The following is an 18,710-nucleotide window of genomic DNA, read 5'->3' on the forward strand; positions in this document are numbered from 1 at the left end:
TTGCCATTTAGATCACACTGTCTGTACTCTTTGGTACCTTCTTTCACGCAACAGTGTGTTGGCAGGATTTATTCATGCTGTTCTGTGTGGCTGTACTTTGCTCGGTTCCATTACTGTATCATTTTTCATCGTGTCCAAGCATTCTACTCCTGGTGGATATTTGGATTGTTTCCAGTTTAGGGCTATTAGAAAGAGTGATGCTTTGAATATTCTAGTCCATGTTTTATGGTGCATATATGAGCTCATTTCTGTTGGGCCCTCTGAGGAGTAGCATAGCTGGGTCATGGGGTGTGTGTTTGAGAGCGTTGCCAGATACCACCTAATAGTTTTCTAAAGTACTGGGACTCATTTCCATTCCATGAGTTGTCTTCTCAAATCCCTTCTTCTAAGGTACACGGTGAGACTACATTTCCCAGCCTCCCTTGCAGTTAAATGACATATGATGCCAAGTCCTCACCAACGGCCCTGTGTGCCCCTTCCATGCTCCACAGAGAGTGCACCTTCTCCACACTCCCCTCTCGCTTCCCTCTCTTTGGAACCCACAGTGACCCACGTCAACCATGCAAATGATGGCAATGCCCAGTGGGAGGGCAGAGAAGCATGTTGGGTGGGATGTGGCTTCCTGAAAACCTCTCTGGAGTAGAGCTGCCCCCACCAGCCAAGCAGCTGTGAGAGAGGAGGTCTTCCTTGTTCTTCAAGCCAAGTATTTTGGGGCCTTTTGGTTATAAGAGTTAGACCTTTGAGCCTCAATAATCCAGGAATTGGTGCCTGAGGTGGGGTACCAATATGTGACGTGGTCCTAAGGGTCAGTCAGTGGATGAGAGTGATTAATCACGTGACGGAGACATTCTATACCCTTTATCTGTCTTGTAATGAAGAAAGTGAATTGAAGTGTGTTCTCCTTGTAGCTTATGTAACTTCTCCTTTATAAGTACACCTGCTATGTTATTTAGGGCACTGATGTTCATAACTCTTATTATCTCCTTTGTGGATTACACACTCATAAGTTCTAAAGTGCCTTTTTTTTTTTTTTTTTTTTTTGCGGTACGCGGGCCTCTCACTGTTGTGGCCTCTCCCGTTGGGGAGCACAGGCTCCGGACGCGCAGGCTCAGCGGCCATGGCTCACGGGCCCAGCCACTCCACGGCATGTGGGATCCTCCTGGACCGGGGCACGAACCCGCGTCCCCTGCATCGGCAGGCGGACTCCCAACCACTGCGCCACCAGGGAAGCCCTAAAGTGCCTTTCTTTATCTCACTACTTTTCTAGTCTGAACTCCACGCTAAGATTATGATGACGATATATTAAGATTTTTTTTTTGCATTTGCCTAGGATGCCTTTGCCCAGTTTTTATTTTCACCTATTCTGAATTACGTTGGTTTAGGTATGCCTCTTATCTAGAGCATAGAGTTGAATTCACTTGTAGCCTCCAAACTGGATTTTTTCTTCCTTTTACTGAGCAAATTGAGCCCATTTATATTTATTGACATTTCTAATATCTCTTCTTGTCACATTACTTCATGTCATTTTTTCTGTTTTTATGGAGTTTTTTAAGCCTTTTACGATGTGAATCATTCCCTTTGCTTTTGTATGTGGTTCTTCCACTATACAAGGAGTTTCATACATTTGTTTATTATTATAACTTTACGTAATATTTTTGGTCCACCGTTTCTCAGAATGTGAGAAAATCAAGGTGTTTCTTCTTCTTGCTCACCCCCACCATTCCCTTTCCTCCACCATCCCCTTTTTAGGCACTAAAGTTTCCTATCTTAGTGATGTCCTGTGTTCTGTTACATGTTTCCATATTTCATTTTTGATTTGTCAACTTTGAGTGACTGTCTTTGGTTCCCAGCAACTGTAGACCAGGCGTTCAGCAAACACACGCTTCTCTCTCCCATCCCTCCCATCGTTCTTCACACGGTCAAGGGAACCACCATTCACACTCCTATCTGCCCCTCTATTCCCCACACCTGTGGAGTCTGCTTTCCAAGCTTAATCAGTCAACACACCCCCGGCTCTCTGTCAGTCACTTCTCAGTGGCCGAAGTTCATCTTCACCTTGAGTTTCCTCCAGACGGACTCCATGGGAACAACACTGGCTGAAATGGTCAGAATTGTGTTGGGGACCCTTGGACTTGAAGGATGGCTCAGCTCAGTGTAAAACCCTGCCTCACACTTTCTTTCCTCACCTCCATCTCAACAGTCTTACCATATCTTAATATCGCTGGGGTCCAGTGCCCTCTTTATTACAGGCTGGGGAAAGGCCGGGTTCTCCTAGTCTGGCTGTCTGTAGGCAACTCCTCCAGCTCCTGTGATATTCAAGAGAGAGGTGTTCTCACTGCAGGGCAAGCCCCTCGCTGACAGGAGGTATGTTTTTGCTCGTGTTTTCTGAGCCCTCCAGTGGCTGGCAATCTTGCCATCTTGATCCTCCTGCGTGGTTTCTGGGACCCTTCACCCTACGCAGCTTTTATACCAATCAGAGCTGTTATGGGCAGCCTTTGCGTATTATTTTTGAGCCTGCATTTTCTGATTTCTAGTTTTGCTGAAGGTGTTGTTTGTGGGGACCTTTATTCACCTTTTGTGTGGTCTCCAGGAAGACAAATGAAAATTGCCGTCTCGTGCTGACAAGCACACATCAGCATTCCATGGGGTCATCCCAGCATCTGCCCTTCCCCACCTGCTACACTCCAGGGGCCGTGTTCTGGGGTTACAGCTCCCACCTTCAACAAGACACCATCAGTCTCCTCCCAGAGCAGGAGACCTCCATCGGCAGAAGCTGTTTCTCCCCCATCAGACTGAGACTTCTTAAAGGACCCTAGTGATGTCTCCCTCTTCAGATCAGAAAACTCCCAAAAGTAGAAGCTACGTCTTCTCCTGGTGTCCCCCATAAACATACAAATTTATAGTCTGTTGTGAGTCCTATGAAGAAAGGAAAATAGGGAAAGGGAAATAAAAGTCATGGAGGCTACTCATTTAGTTAGGGCAGATTTCTCTGAGCAAGTGACATTTAAGCAGAGAGCTGAGTAACATGAGGGGCAGTCCAGGTGGATGTCTGGGGGAAGCACATTCCAAGCAGAAGGAACAGCAAGTGCAAAGGCCCTGGGGCCGGGGCAGTCATGTCTGTTTGAGCAATGCCAAGGAGGCCAGCAAGGGGAAGGTGAGGCGTGAGAGATAAACACAGGTAGGGAGGGTCATCACGGGCCAGGATGCTGTCTTTGGCTTTGCTGTAAGTGGAGCCACTGTGGGATTTTGAGCAGGGAAGTGACCTAATCTGACTTATTTTTAAAAGGATCAGCCCGAAAGCCACGTAGAGAACAGACTATAGAAAGGCAGGATGTAGAAACAGGGTCAGCCTCGCTCAAATGAGTTTCTTGCCTTTGACACTGACAGGCATCCAGCAGCTGAGGTCCAGCTGAGGTCTGTGAGCCTCTCAGACCTCTGCTTTCACACTCCCCTCCCCATGGAATCTCAGCTGATGAGAGCAGGGACCCTACATCCTCACTCCCTTCTTTCCCCACTGCAATATTTACCCTCCAATGACCAGATACGGAATCCCTGACCATTAGGAACTTTGAGGGACGGGGGAGTAATTTGTAGAGCGGCTACTGACAGCAGCTCTCAACTCTGGCTAAGCCTCAGCTTCCAGAAGAGAAAGACACAGGGTGACCACTAGGTGGCAGCATTGCTCTGCTGAGAAGGTGGCGCTGCGCTTCCAGAAGCTGGGAGTTTCAGTCCCAGAGAGAAGGGAGCTGAAACTCTCCCTGCCCCTTGTCTCCAAGGGACCCTTCACTGACAGGGATGATGGCAGTGTGAGGATTATTCCAGAGGGTTCCAAGACAATAAATACCTTCCACATCAATTGTGACCACAGAAAATTCTATGAGATCACCATATTGGGACCTGGTAGTCCATTTTACAAGTGAGAACAAAGGTCCAAAGAGGGGAGGATGGCAGGCACAAAACCCTCCAACGGCAGAACCTCAGCCTCTTCTCCGATCTTTCCATGCCTCCCTGAATCTAAAGCAGTGGCAGGGAGAGCAGTGGGGGCAGAGGTAGCGGAGGAAAGTTGCCTTTACCTGTCCTGCTTTACGGGTACAGGAGGCATAAGCACTTCTGAGGATGAGGAGGGAGAGGAGTTGAGAGCAGTGCGCATTCTTGGGGACTCTTTTAGGTTCCATCAGAACCCCAGCACATCTGTTTGGAGGGGTAGCTAAAGTCAAGCTAAATTAAAACAGGATCAAGGGCTTCCCTGGTGGCACAGTGGTTGAGAGTCCGCCTGCTGATGCAGGGGACATGGGTTCGTGCCCTGGTCTGGGAAGATCCCACATGCCGCGGAGTGGCTGGGCCCGTGAGCCATGGCCACTGAGCCTGCACGTCCAGAGTCTGTGCTCCGCAACGGGAGAGGCCACGGCAGTGAGAGGCCCACGTACAGCAAAAAAAAAAAAAAACAGGATCAAAAGGGATGGCAAAGCAGGAGGAATTATGTTTGTGATTGCCTAGCTGTCTTTATAAATACTCAATTAATGGTATTTTTTTAATCACTCCAAAAAGAGGGTGTGGCTCCCTATATGCCTCCCCCTACAGACCCAATCAAACCCTATATTATAGGGCACTACGTACTTCTCCTTTATCACCATCTAAAGGAGACCCACTTAACATTCTCTTAAGTAACTATTAGATTAATGTCTCTCTCCCCTACCAGAGTGCCAGCTCCAAAAAGAAAGGAGCTGGTCTCTTTGTGCTCCAAATTATATTCTCATCTCTCAGCACTGATGTGTAGCATGTAGCAGAAGCTCAAAAAACATGAATGAATGCATGCATGAATGAATGATAGCATGCATGAATGTCTTGGCCTAATCCTGTGGCTTCCACGAGGTCCCCCTGCCCCCAAGCTTTGCAGAGCCCATAGGAGAGGAGCAATTTGTTGCTGCTTCAGGGGCGGCTGTATTCTATGAACCCAGAACTGAAGTTTGCTCCATGTCAAAATCTTCCCCAGCCGGGTTTGGACCTGTTCCCCCGCTGGTGGGCAGATAGAGCAGAATGGGAGATGACCCAGTGACACCAGCCCCCATCTCCACTCCTGTATCCCTGGCCCCATCAATGGCTGGGAGTCCTGCCCAGGCTGCAGAATAGAGAAGCCGGGAGAGCCTTGCTCATAAATTATATTTCAGACAGTCTGCTGGAAAGATTAGGATTGCAGTGGTTTGGAGCCAGGGCTTTCCATTGTCTCCCTGCAGGAAAAGTGGTTCAGGGATAAACAGATGCAGCAGTGAAAGGGAAGGAGAGAGGGAGGGGAGGAGGGAAGGGAGGAGGGATGGGAAAGGGAGAAGAGAGAGAGGCAAGATGGGAGAGAGAGAAGGGGGAGAGAGAGAGAAAGGCAGAGAGACAAAAGACAGAGAGAGACAGAGCAACCAGAGAGATGAGGACCAGGAGTCACAGAGCAGGACCTGGGCAACAGAGAGGGCAATGGAGGGATGGCTAAGACACCTGTACAGGCAGGTCAGTGAGCACAGCCCCTCTTACTTCTTGCATCTATTTTCCAGATCCTAGGTGCCAAGGGGGACGTATCAGCGTCTTTCCCTGGAAGACAAGACTGATGGTCCTAATAGTCCTGAGTACCAGGGAGGGAAGATTCTTCCCAACCAAAGCCCAGATTGGGGAAGATGTTTGCCCAAGGTCACACAGCAAACCTTCTGGCAGGTCCAGGGACTCAGGACAGGATACCTGAGCCAGTGCTAAATGCTGTTCTCAGGGTCCCCTTGTCAGGAAGAGGGAATCTACTGATCATTGAGGACAAGCATGCAGAGGCCACACATTCCCACACTTTCTCTGTTTCCATATGTTGCTGCGATCACCTTGTTCTCACCCCTGGGAGCCGTCACCATTTCCCCATCGTGCTGTAATGCCTCATACAGAATGAACATTTGCCTCCAGAAAAGAAAGCACCAGGTGGAGCACCATGGACTTCACTCCAGCCTCACCCGGCAGGCTCACTCAGAGCCAGCAACCCTGGTTAAAACAAAGGCACGATAGGGCTTCCCTGGTGGCTCAGTGGTTGAGAGTCCACCTGCCGATGCAAGGGACATGGGTTCGTGCCCCAGTCCGGGAAGATCCCACATGCCGTGGAGTGGCTGGGCCCGTGAGCCATGGCCACTGAGCCTGCGCATCCGGAGCCTGTGCTCCGCAACGGGAGAGGCCCGTGTACCGCAAAACAAAACAAAACAAACAAAAAAAAACACAAAGGCACTATAATCTCTCATCCACTATTGCACTTGAGCTTCCCCACAGCCCTGTGGGTTAGACTTTATGATGGTGCCCATTATACAGATGAGAAAACTGAGGACTGGACAAAAGTGACTCAGCTCAGAAGTATCAGAGCCAGGAGGAGTCAGATGGATGCAAGTCTGCCTGGCTCCATAGCCCCGGCTCATCCCTGTTCTATGCACAGGGCAGTATCTGAGCAGGGACAGGAAGAAATCCAGAGGAAGGAAAGGGAAGATCACACACCCTCCCAGGGAACCACTGACCCATCCCCTGTACTTAGGCAGTCTTTTGGAAATTCCAGGGAATGTCTTGTTCCTAATCTCTCTTATAGAAAAAGATTTCTTGGGGAACTCCCTAGCGGTCCAGTAGTTAGGACTCTGTGCTCCCACTGCAGGGGGCCTGGGTTCGATCCCTGATGGGGGAACTAAGATCCCGCAAGCCGTGCAGTGCGGCCAAAAAGAAAAAACGATTTCTTGGAGAGACCGAAAAACTAAGGCCCAGAAGAGGCTCCATAACTCTGAGCTTCCTTTCTGCTCCACCCATAGGATTAGAGTTGCCAAATAAAATACAGGACAATATTGGGGCATATTTACACTAAAAAATGGTGCATCGTGTATCTAAAATTCAGATTTACCTGAGCATCCTGCATTTTTATTTGCTAAATCTGGCCACCCTATGTGGGACACCGCCCACACTTCTCCCATTCTTTAGGATTAGAATAGGTGGGACGACACGAACCCAGAATCGGTGTCACTCCCTTCCCAATCTGGGCTATATTCACCTGGAAATCTGGGCCCTGCAGTGAATAAACATTTGAACGAACACTCAGGAAACTATTATTTTCCACAAAGCGTTGAATCCCAGCCACCTCTAATATACACCCCAACTCTCTGGGGTCGTCAGAGGAGGGAGTCCAAATGCTCTTCCAAACCCCAGAATTTCTCCAGGCCTCCATGCTGGGGCAGCCAGTGGCCCCTGGAATCAGCCAAGGCCTGACCTTGTGACCTTGAGCAAGTCTTATCACCCCTCTGGGCCTCAGTTTCCACATTTGTGAAATGGGAGCCGGTTCCCCCTTTCCCTGCAGCCCTAGCCCAAGAGACTTAGCTTCGGAAACATCTCCATGCCCCCCGCCCAAAGACAGGTCACTGTGCATCCGGGGCCCTGGCTTTGGTCCCTGTGACAGCCTCACGTCCCTGCCTTCCGGGTCAGATGGAGGGTTGAAGGTGGGAGGAGAGCCCCTGCCACCTGCCACCAGGAGATGCTGCTTCTGCCTCACTTCCGGTGAGCAGGTAGGCTCTGATGGACACGGCTGTGTGTGTCACATGTCCCCAGCCCCCAGTGTAGGGCCCAGTGCAACAAAATTCCCGCTAACACTGATTAAACACTGTCCATGCACCAAACCTCACATAAAGCATTCTCTGTGGATTACCTGGTCTAAGCCCCACAACCAGCTCACACACCCAGGTGCGTCCATCACCTGATGGTTAGAGCGTTACTTGTGCGGGGCTTGTCTGCCTCCCCCACCGGGTCACACGGGGCCTGCGGCCAACCACCCTGTCTGCACGGCTCACTGCCGTCTTCCAGGTCGGGGGACTGGCCTGGCTCAGAGCAGGTGCTCAGTACCTGGTTGGGGAGGGAACCTAGTGCCCGTTATTGCCCCCCTTCTACAGGTGAGGAAACAGAGGCTTAGAGAGATAAAGTCAGTTGCCCAAGGTCCCATAGGGAGGATATTTTGAACCCCAGCAGCCCAACTCCAGAGCCCATCCGATTAACCTCCACCCCATACAGTGGGAGCACAAAGCGTAATTGATGAATACATGCACTTATAAATGAACGAATGAATGTATGATTGCAGCACCCTCCTTTCTCACCCAGTCCCCTTAGGGGCCTGTGTTTCTCCATCAGTGTGGAGCAAAGCAACCCCTTCAAATCTGGAAGCAAGCAAGACACCTGAGACCCTGACCTTGGAACATCAGCTCACGGGTCCCACTCAGAGACGGGCAGCAAGGGTCCTGAGTCACACAGCTCGGTGATTGGAGGCCAGACATCCCATCCTGCAGGCCCAGGCCCTGGAACCCAGCCCTGCCCCCCAGCTCTGAGACGACCCTGTGCTTGGTGACAAAGCAGCAGCTGGGGGTTAAATTCCAGCCTTGCTCTTCACTTGCTGTGTGACCTTAAGTGCATCGTTGCCCTCCCTGAATCTCTCCCACTGTAAAATGGGAATACTGCTCCTGATCCCCCCACCCACCCACCCACCGCCCCGCTGAGGCTGTTCTGAAAATTAGGAAGTGAAACCACGGACAACCAGCTCAGTCAGAGAACAGAGCACTGCTCAGCAAACCCCACCAGTCCCACCCGGCCTCTGGCCTCTGCCCCACAAGCGCTGACTGGGGCCCACCAAACCCCAGAGCCAACCTGACAACTCTGTGAAGGCTGAATCAGAGGAAAATAATTGAGGTTAATTCCTCAGCATCTCACACATACCACCCACCTCTCCTCCCAGCAGGCCGGGGAGGATTTATGAGTTAACAGCGGCATTGTCTTGTAAAGGGCTTTGAGATCCTTGGAGAGAGAGCCCTGGGGACATGAAGAGTATGAAATAGGAGGCATAATGGTATTAGCACCCAATTACTCGAGGATGATCACTCCAGCTCCCCCGAGCTAAAACTGAAGAGCCATCCTCTCCCTGTGACCTCCTCCATCGCCCCTGCCAGGACCAGCCTGGGGCAGGTAGGTGCCATCTGCTTGCTGTGTGGCCTCAGGAAGTTCCCACACCCTCTCTGGATGTCTAGCCTCATTAGCTGCCCTGAGGGCCCCTGCAAATCAACAGGCCAGTAATGCACCGCTCCTGCGCCTCTGCCCCTGCGTGGCCCACAGCGCTACACCAGGGCTACATCAATCATGCTTGGGTGTCCACCCAGAACAGAAGACGGGGAGCTGGCTCCCAGCCCAAGCTCCTTCCCCACCCCCCCATCTTAGACATCCCCTGAGCACACACGGTCAAATGCGTATCAGAATCTGTGACAGAATAGCTCCCACAACGCACTGCAGCTGAGTACCTTCCACAGCAAGGCATTTAATCCTCACCACAGCTCTGTAACGTACCTACCGGTATCATCCCCAACCTATGGATGAGGAAACTGAGGCCGGAGGCCACGTCCTTGCCCAAGGTCCCACAGCGAGGACGCAGGCGACCCAGGATTCAGATCGAGGAAGTCTAGCTCCTTCCCCGTGTTCTCATACTCAGAACTGCCCAATGTGGGCATCTGCCAGCTTTGCATTTGCCCTTGCTTATTAAAAGTGAACAAAGCTGGGGCTTCCCTGGTGGCGCAGTGGTTGAGAGTCCGCCTGCCAATGCAGGGGACACGGGTTCGTGCCCCGGTCTGGGGAGATCCCACATGCTGCGGAGTGGCTGGGCCCGTGAGCCATGGCTGCTGAGCCTGCATGTCCGGAGCCTGTGCTCTGCAACGGGAGAGGCCACAACAGTGAGAGGCCCACGTACCGCAAAAAAAAAAAAAAAAAAAAGTGAACAAAGCTTTATTGAGCATTTACTACACACCAGGCTCTGTGCCGAGTGCTGGTCCTTTATACCTAGCTCACCTCCCGGAAAATGGAGTGTTTCATCCCCAGTTTACGGGTGAAAATTTGAGGCATGGGGAGCAGTCCTTTGCCCCAGGTCTCATGGCTGCAATGTGGCCGCTACACTACCTACGGCCCCACCAGATTTCATATCCTTTACAGGGCTTTCCTCTCGGTTTATCTTTCCGCATGTTTGTGCGCAAGAAGGTGTTTATTTTGGCTGGCCCCGATTTTGCATCCTCATCCGGCCCCGCCGGTCCTATTCTTTGCTGGGTCCCCAGTGCCCGGAACAGTGACCGGCACACAGTAGGTGCTCAACAAATATTTATGAATAAAGGTTGGAAGGAAGCATTCTGTAGCCTAGGAGCCCTCTGCACAGGAGTGGGAATCTTAGACTTAGCCTGAACGAGGGAAGGAGGCTGGGATAGGGGTGGAAGTTGCTCAGAGAAGGAGAATCAGCAAAAGCATCAGGGCAAGGATCCCTCCCACCCAAAGCTGCACGATTTCTGGGACAAACGGGCTGCACAATTGGCACCCAGAGGGGGAACTCAGATCCCCTCCCCTCAGGCAGCTGGGGGTCCCGGGGTCCCAAAGCCCGTGCCATCGGCCATTCGGCTGCCCTTTCTCCCAGGAGCACGGCTGGCCCACTGTCTTTCCCATCGACACAACGTGTCCCTTCTGGATAAATGCAAGTCCCCCCTTCCTTCCTCGGATGCTGCCGGTGTTCTCTTCGCCTTTGCCCAGGTCCCCATCTTCCTTCTCCTGCTCCCCCACCCCCTCCCTGCCCGCCCAACCCCACACCTCCTCTCCCACCCATCACAAGTTAATTCCTCGGAAAACTTTCCTTGGGAGCAATTTCCACTTCTCATTATGCCCGCTGCGTCGGCCCAGCTCGGTGCTATCTGGCCCCCTACAGCAGGGAAGACGTCTGACACTCGCCTGGAATAGCAGAGGTGACGGGGGGGGGGGGGTGGGGGGGGGGGGGGGGCGGCCGCCCACTGGGATTACGATAAGGGCTGGCAGGCCGTTTGGTATGCCGGCCCAGGCCACACGCTCTCTCTTCCATATTGGGGTGATAAAGATGATTTTCCATGCTGGTCCCTATCTCCTATCAAGACCAAACATTCAAATGCAGCCCTACGTTTTAAACCCTCCTTCCCCCTGCAAGATGCCACCTCCTCCAAAGGAAATTGAACCTTATGATTTGAAAGGGAAAAAAAAATTAATTGAAGTAGCCAGGTCATTCCCTCCCTATGACTCTCGGATTGAATGAAAAAATGGAGACGGTTTTGAAGCTCGGTGTGCTTGTGGGGTGTGGAGGGAGAGAGAAGAGGGCTGGGAGGTGTTTACTGGGTCAGCTCTGAGGAGACTCCCCTCCGTCAGGAGGGTTGGGGACAAGGGCACCGCGTCCCAACCCAGTTGCCGTTGCTGTGACCTCAAAGTTGTAAAATCAGACATCAGTTCTCAGCCCAGGAGGAAGATCTTGACCCAGAAGAGAGATGCTGGGTGGAGGGGTGGGCAGGGAGGGGGGTGTGACTTCACTTCCCATCTTCATAAAATTTTCCCAAAAGAGAAAGGCTTCAGGAAGGTTTGGGTTCTTTTTCTTTATTATTATTATTTTTTTTTTTTTAGAGTTTCAGAATTGTTTCCTGGGTTTGGAGTCCGTCAGCAGAATATTTATTGTACTTTATGGTACATTAGTAACGAGATTGTCTTCCCTTTCCACAGCCGACTTCCAACCCCCGTCTATCTGGAAGGAGAGTGTATCAAGTAGGAAGATTCCTTTTTTGCCAAAGTCAGCAGCTCCGGCAGAGACACCCCAGCTCCCGGACCTCCGGCTGCGGTGGCATCACCCATGGGACCTTGGGGAGCATGGGAGGCGGCCCTGGCTGGACCTGGCACCCACTGCTGTCCTCATTCCTCTGGGCCACCGTCCAACCCCCAGCATCGCCATCCCAAATTCTTCAGATGGCGGCAAGGAGCCCCTGCCCCTCGGGGTCTCCCCACGCCCCCAGCAGAGCCCCACACCCCAGAATGGCCTCAGCACCAGCCACAAATTACAGCCCAGACAAGCGTGGATTACTGGCCAGCAGGAAAGGGCTGGGGGGCGGAGGTAGGATGGGGAGGTGGCCCATCCTCCGCTTCCTGCAGAAGCAAAGGGACAAAGGGGCCAGAACAGAGAGGCTGGCCGCCCAGCCAGCTGCCCTGCCCACAGCAGCTTCCCATACAGGTTTTACAGGTCTGCCGCAGGGAGAAACATGGCCACAAGCCATTAATTACAAATTGGTTCAGGGAAGGCAGGGCTGGAGACACTATTTACACATCCCCGCTCCAACTTCAGGTGGAAATTCCTACTCTGGACAGGATGGGCCCCAGAGCGAGCACTGGGCTGGGAGCAAGGGCCCAGCATATCCATCTGTTCGCTGGGTGATGTCGAGTGGGTCCCTGCCTCACTGGGCCTCGCTTTTCCCCATCTGGCAACCAAGCGGTTGGATTAGATCAACTCTAGAGATATTCCTGATTCTGATCATAACAATAATTAAATAGTAATAATAACAACAGCCATAAGAACTACCACATGGTGAGAGTTGAAGGGTGGCTGGCGCCGTGCTGTCACATATATTATCTCATTGAATTCTCCCAAGAATACTGTGGGCTGGGTATTATTATCTTCATTGTGCAGATGAGGGAGCGGGAGCAGAAGTAGCAAGTGCGGCGGCCCCGGGAGGCGGAGCAAGCCTTGTCATCAGGCAGGCAGTGACAGTACCCAGACCTCTGTCCTGCCTGACTCCAAATCCTCCTCTCATGGCTCTCGGTGTAACCACCTTGGATGGTTCTGCGGGTCTAGGATTATCCATTTATCTTCCAACTTTTCCTCATCAATTAAAAACAAAGAAAGAAATGTGTCTAGACTCTTAAGACTTCCGAGAATTTCCCGTGCTGGGTAGTACTATTGCAAACGTCAGCTGAAAGTTGGGGAAATCCAGGTCTGGGTCTTTATTCTAGGAGGTGGGGAGGGTGTGGAGAAGGCCACCAAATGCAGTTAGTGGAGGCCCCACCTGCCCACGGACCCTATTATCATGCTCCCCATCTTCTCTCCTCCTCCAGAACCCACCCCCCCGCCATCCCACCAGGCTCACCTCTCCTCCCACTGCACCACCAGCATCTGGGGCAGGGCTTCTCAACTTCAGCACCACTGACCTGTTGGGCAGGTAATGCTATATTGTGGGAGCCTGTCCTGTGCACTGTAGGACACTGAGTAGCATCTCTGGCCTCTACCCACTAAATGCCAGTAGCTTCCCCCTCCTACCCCCGGAACTGTGACAACCACAATTGTTTTCAGGTATTGCTGAAGGTCCTTTGGGGGACAAAATTAACCACCCCCCCATTGCTCTAGTAGCTAAAAGTACAGGAACCAGGTTACCCTGGTCCAAAAGTCCCTCTGCCACTTAGAGGATAGCATTTGGTGAGCCACTTTACCTCTCTAAAGCTCAGTCTCCACATCTATAAAATGGAGATGGAAATAAGATGCCAAGACATGGTCTAAAGAGTCCATGAGATAAAGCCTGTGAGGGGCACATGAGGTGCTTAACCCAGCACCTGGCAAACATGCTTAACCAAGGAAACGGTCCTGGGATGAGACGAACAGATAGTGTCACCCAGAGAAGATTAACATCAATGACAGAAGTCACCAGAGCCGGGTCTGATGTCTCGTGGGCTGGGAACAGCACAGGCTGAAAAACGTGTGGACTTTGAGATCTAATCCTAAAGACCTTGCTGGTCACATTGTCCAGTGCTTTATCGGAAGACCCCACATTGGGCTTCCCTGGTGGCACAGTGGTTGGGAGTCCGCCTGCCGATGCAGGGGACATGGGTTCGTGCCCTGGTCTGGGAAGATCCCACATGCCGCGGAGAGACCGGGCCCGTGAGCCATGGCCGCTGAGCCTGCGCATCCAGAGCCTGTGCTCTGAAACAGGAGAGGCCACAACAGTGAGAGGCCTGTGTACAGCAATAAATAAATAAATAAATAAATAAATAAATAAATAAATAAAAATTAAAAAAATAAAAAAATAGAAGACCCCACATCAAGGATGGTGTCCTTTCACTAGATCATCAGTTCTGAACCAGGGCAGTTTTCACCCTCAGAGGATATTTGCCATCGTCTGGAGACATTGCTAATCATGACAACTGAGCAGGGAAGGAGCTGGGAGATGCTTCTGGCATCTAGTGAACAGAGGCTAGGGATGCTGCTAAACGTCTCACAGGACACAGGACAGCCCTCCACAACAAAGAGTCATCCAGCCCAATAGATCACTGGTAACTAGGCTGAGAGACCCTGCATCAGATTGATTAAACCACTTGCCTTCCCTTTTTGCCTTGCCCACTAGGAAGCTCAGAGCAAAGTTCTCAATTGCCATAGCTTCTCTCAGCCTAGGTTTCTGATTCAACTCCTTCCTCTACTCCCATCTTCAATCTTCTTTTATCCTTCCTTCAATAGGCCTACAAGATTTTTGTCTCATTTAATCGTGTTTTATTGTTCTAGGGAAAAGAGGGTATATAAACCAAACCCAAACTAAGCTCTATTTGTTTTTTAAGTGATTTTTAAAGTTGTTTATGGTTGGCATTTTCATTTATAACATTTCACTCTCTCAATAGCTGTGTAAAGCAAGCAGGTGAGGAAACAGGCTCAGCCAGGTGACTTTATGAGTAAATGATGAAGCTGAGACTTACACCTGCATTAAGTGAGTTGTTGGAGACTAAATCGTGTTGATTTTCTTAGACAGGGAATAGTAATAACTCTTAATGCATTATCTGACTTAACCAATTAATTTTCACAGCAACCCTTTTTTTAAAAAATGACATTATTACATTATTTCCTTTTCTAAGAAGAAGAAACCCAACATACCTAAGGGACCCAGATGATTAGCACATTTGATGTTGTCAGCCCATGTTTCAGCCAGCCCTGTCTTCACAGTGCTCCCTGCACTCCCGTCCGAGCCACCAGGCTGCCTGATGGGAACACCAGCCTCAAAACCGCAGATATAGGTATACGCGTACAATAGAATATTATTCAGCCATAAAACGGAATGAGGAGCCGATTCCTGCCACAACACAGACGAAGCAGGAAAGAGTTACGCTGAGCAGGGGAGGCCAAACACTAAAGGACCCGTATTTTATGGTTCCATTGATAGGAAATATTCACAATAGGCAAATCTACAGAGACGGAAAGTAAATTAGTGGTTGCTAAGGGCTGGGGTCAGGGGAGGAATGGGGAGTGACTACTAATGGGTATGTGGTTTCCTTTTGGAGGGGTGAGAATGTTCCAGAACTACATAGTGGTAATGGTTACGCAGCATTGTGAATGTACTAAAATGCCACCATATAGTACAGTTTAAAATGGTTAAAACAAGGTGTGTTTTATATACATGTGTGTGTATTTTCCCACAATTGTTTTAAATGTAAAGAAAGAATGAAAGACAGAGAGAGAAAGCAAGCAAGCAAGAAAGCAAGAAAGCAAGCAAGCAAGCAAGAAAGAAAGAAAGAAAAGAAAGAAAGGAAGAAAGAGGGCTCCCCTGGTGGCGCAGTGGTTGAGAGTCCGCCTGCCGATGCAGGGGACACGGGTTCGTGCCCCGGTCCGGGAGGATCCCACATGCCGCGGAGCGGCTGGGCCCGTGAGCCATGGCCGCTGAGCCTGCACGTCCGGAGCCTGTGCTCCGCAACGGGAGAGGCCACAACAGTGAGAGGCCCGCGTACCGCAAAAAAAAAAAAAAAGAAAAAAAAAAAGGAAGGAAGGAAAAGGAAGGAAGGGAGGGAGGGAGGAGAAGAAAAGGAAAGGAAGAGAGAGGAAGGAAGGAAAGAAGGGAGAGAGGGAGGGAGAGAAAAACCAGTCTGACTCCTCTGGGCCAGGAGTGTATGTGAACATCTTTTTCTTTCTTTTTCTTCCATCTCTGCATTTTGGAATACTGTTTGCACAACAAACCAGTCAAAAAAGGAGGAGGACGAGGGGGAAAGGAGAAGGAGAAAGAAGAAAAAAACAACAGCTCAAACCACTGGAACAGCTGAAGTCTCGTTGACGTTGTGGGGAATCAACAGGTCAAAAAGGTGATGCGATCGGTCTGTCAAAGGGTTATTTTGTCTACACAACACGGCACAGCTGGTTCGAAGTTTGGGGTTTTGTTTTCTTTTCCCTCGCTTTGACTGGCTGCTTTAACTTGGTGAATAAGCAATTTGAGAATGACTAAGGAAAAATAATATTTTTACTCAAGCCCAGGTTTCCAAATTGCCCAATTAATAGAAGAGGGAAAGTCCTTTCTTTGAAGGATTTGGCCTCAGGCATTTGAAGCCAGAGTGAGTTTTGGTCCCACTCCAAGCGATGGGAAAATGATGCAAGGGGAGCCCATGGGGCCTCACTGTTCCCTGGGGCCAAGAGAGGAGGGTTTTATATAACAGGTGTGCCAGGGGGCTCATCACAGCATTATTTATCCTGGGGGAAGGGGAAAGCAGCCACAGAAGTCTCATCTGGGATAGCTAATGACACTGCACTCTATCCGTACGATGGAACATGATGCAGCTATTAAATATGCTGTCTGGATTAACACAAAGAAGAATAAAACAACTGAGAACATGAAGATATATTTTCCTATAGATTTGAGTAAAATAGCACTTGAACCCATAGTAGGATTGCAAATGTAGGTACAGGGAAAATATTAGAAGCAAATACAGGAAAACAAGAAAATGCAGAGAATGATTTCATGGTAGGCAGTCTTTATTTCATTCTACGTACTTTGCAAAGAGCAAGTGTTGCTTTTATAATCCAAAAACATTGTTTTCAAATATTTTCAGGGAATATCAAGGACCAGCCTTCCCTTTGAAATGGCTTCCAGCTTGCAAATGGAGTAAACACTTTGCTCTATGCCTGTCATGGCAGCCGCAGTGGGGGAAATCCAGATCACAGGCAGAGAAGCCATTTGGCTGCAGGTTGCTCCTGGCCACCTCCCAAAGATGCTGCCTCAGCAGAGAGCAGCAGACAAACCCAGTCCTAGAGGGCAATGGAGTTTTGGGGGGGACACATAGCCTCCCTCCGGGAGAACATGGTTCCACCCGTGATGGAATTCTTTCTCAGAGAGAATCAGGACCAACCTTTTCAATCTGAGTGTAGGTGGCTCTCCCCCACCCCACCCCACCCCATGCCGCCTTCTATCTAATGCTTTCCATTCTTGCTTCAGCCACTTAACTGGTTGGGTGTCCTTGGGCAAGTCATTTGAATCACCACTGTTAAAAAGAAATACAGTCTGCCCTCTGTCGCCACGGATGCTGAGCCCACGGATATGGACCCTCAGATACAGAGGGTGGGCTGTACTCTGTTGTGCTATGCCATTTTACATAAGGGACTCAAGCATCCGTGATTTTTGTACCCATAAGTGCTCCTGGAACCAATCCCCTATGGATGCTGAAGAGGGGCAAATGTAGTTGTTCCAGTAAGACTCAAATGAGCAAGTCCTCAGAACTCCAGTCTTGCCTGTGACTTTTAATCCTGCATTCAGGCCACTCTGGTCTACTTAGTCACCTATCTGGACAACCCTCTGAGTCAGGGGCACCTCTACTGATGAGAAACACCTGCCCAAAGCCGCACAGCTGGAAGATGGCAGAGTCGGGATTTGAACCCAGATCCCTGGACCCAGGGCCAAAGCCCCTTTGAATTGTTTCTCAGTTTTGTGTCTACATTGTCCCTCTGGCTATGCTGCAGCTTGGTGATAAATGTCACATCTGTTTCAGTAAACATTTGTGACAGATCTTTAATAATAATAAACATTGATTGGGCAGCTACTAAGTGTCAGCCACTGTGCTAAATGCTTTTCACATATCACCTCATTTAACCTTTCATCAGTGGCATTATCATCCCCATTTTACAGATGAAGAGATGAAGGCACAGACAGTCACCCAGTATCACATAGCTGGAGAGTCAGGGGATCTGAGCCCAAGAGGGTTGGAGGTGTAGAAGATTAAGATTATTAGCTCTATGGCTTGGGACTTACAGCTGGGATCTATATAGGACTGGGGGTAATGGGTTCTAAACTGACTGCCCTGGGTTGGTTCAGCCAATAAGGCCACCGGAAATCTTGATCCAAGGCTCTGGCTTACAGGTGGGCAGCAGTGCCCTGGGCCTAAAGCCGTTGGCACCCTGGGTCTCCCATCACTCAGCAGAGGTGGGAGGGGCAGGGAGCACTAGCCAGGCATGGACTGGTGGACACTGTGACCCCGCTGTAGGTCAGCGGACATCACCTAGCTGAAGAAGACAAGGTTAAGATGCTCTTTACCTTGCAGCCTGAGCACACGGCCCACCAACAAAGTGTAGGTGTTCGCTTCCCAACTTTTCACACATCATGGCACGCACAGAAACTGATAATACTTGGGATAAATCAGATGTGCAGCTGGAGGCAACTGGCTCAGCCCCCCACTCGCACCCCAAGTTTGGGGGATCACATCTTGGCACACGAAGTGGGAGGCTTGGTTCAGTAGCATCCCTCCACTGCCCTCTCCTACCCCTACCCTCTAGGACTTACTTTTCAGTTGAAGGAAAAATAAAGAATTTGCCTCTGGAGGGTTTTTAAAGGACTCCCAGTTCATTCCAAGGACGCTCTGCTTTCATGCAGATTCCTAGCTTTAGTGTAAAAGCTTCGGTGTCCATGAGCACTTGAAGAAATGTTTGACTTTCCAATGAACACATTTGAATAGCCCATAATTCATATCAAGCATCTTTTCCAACCACAATGCTATGAGATATAGAAATCAACTACAAGAAAAAAACTAAAAAACACAAATACGTGGAGGCTGAACGGTCCATATTTCACAACTCACAGCAACCAACC

The sequence above is a fragment of the Hyperoodon ampullatus genome (assembly GCF_949752795.1).
Source record: "Hyperoodon ampullatus genome assembly, chromosome: 2".
Classification (NCBI taxonomy): domain Eukaryota; kingdom Metazoa; phylum Chordata; class Mammalia; order Artiodactyla; family Ziphiidae; genus Hyperoodon; species Hyperoodon ampullatus.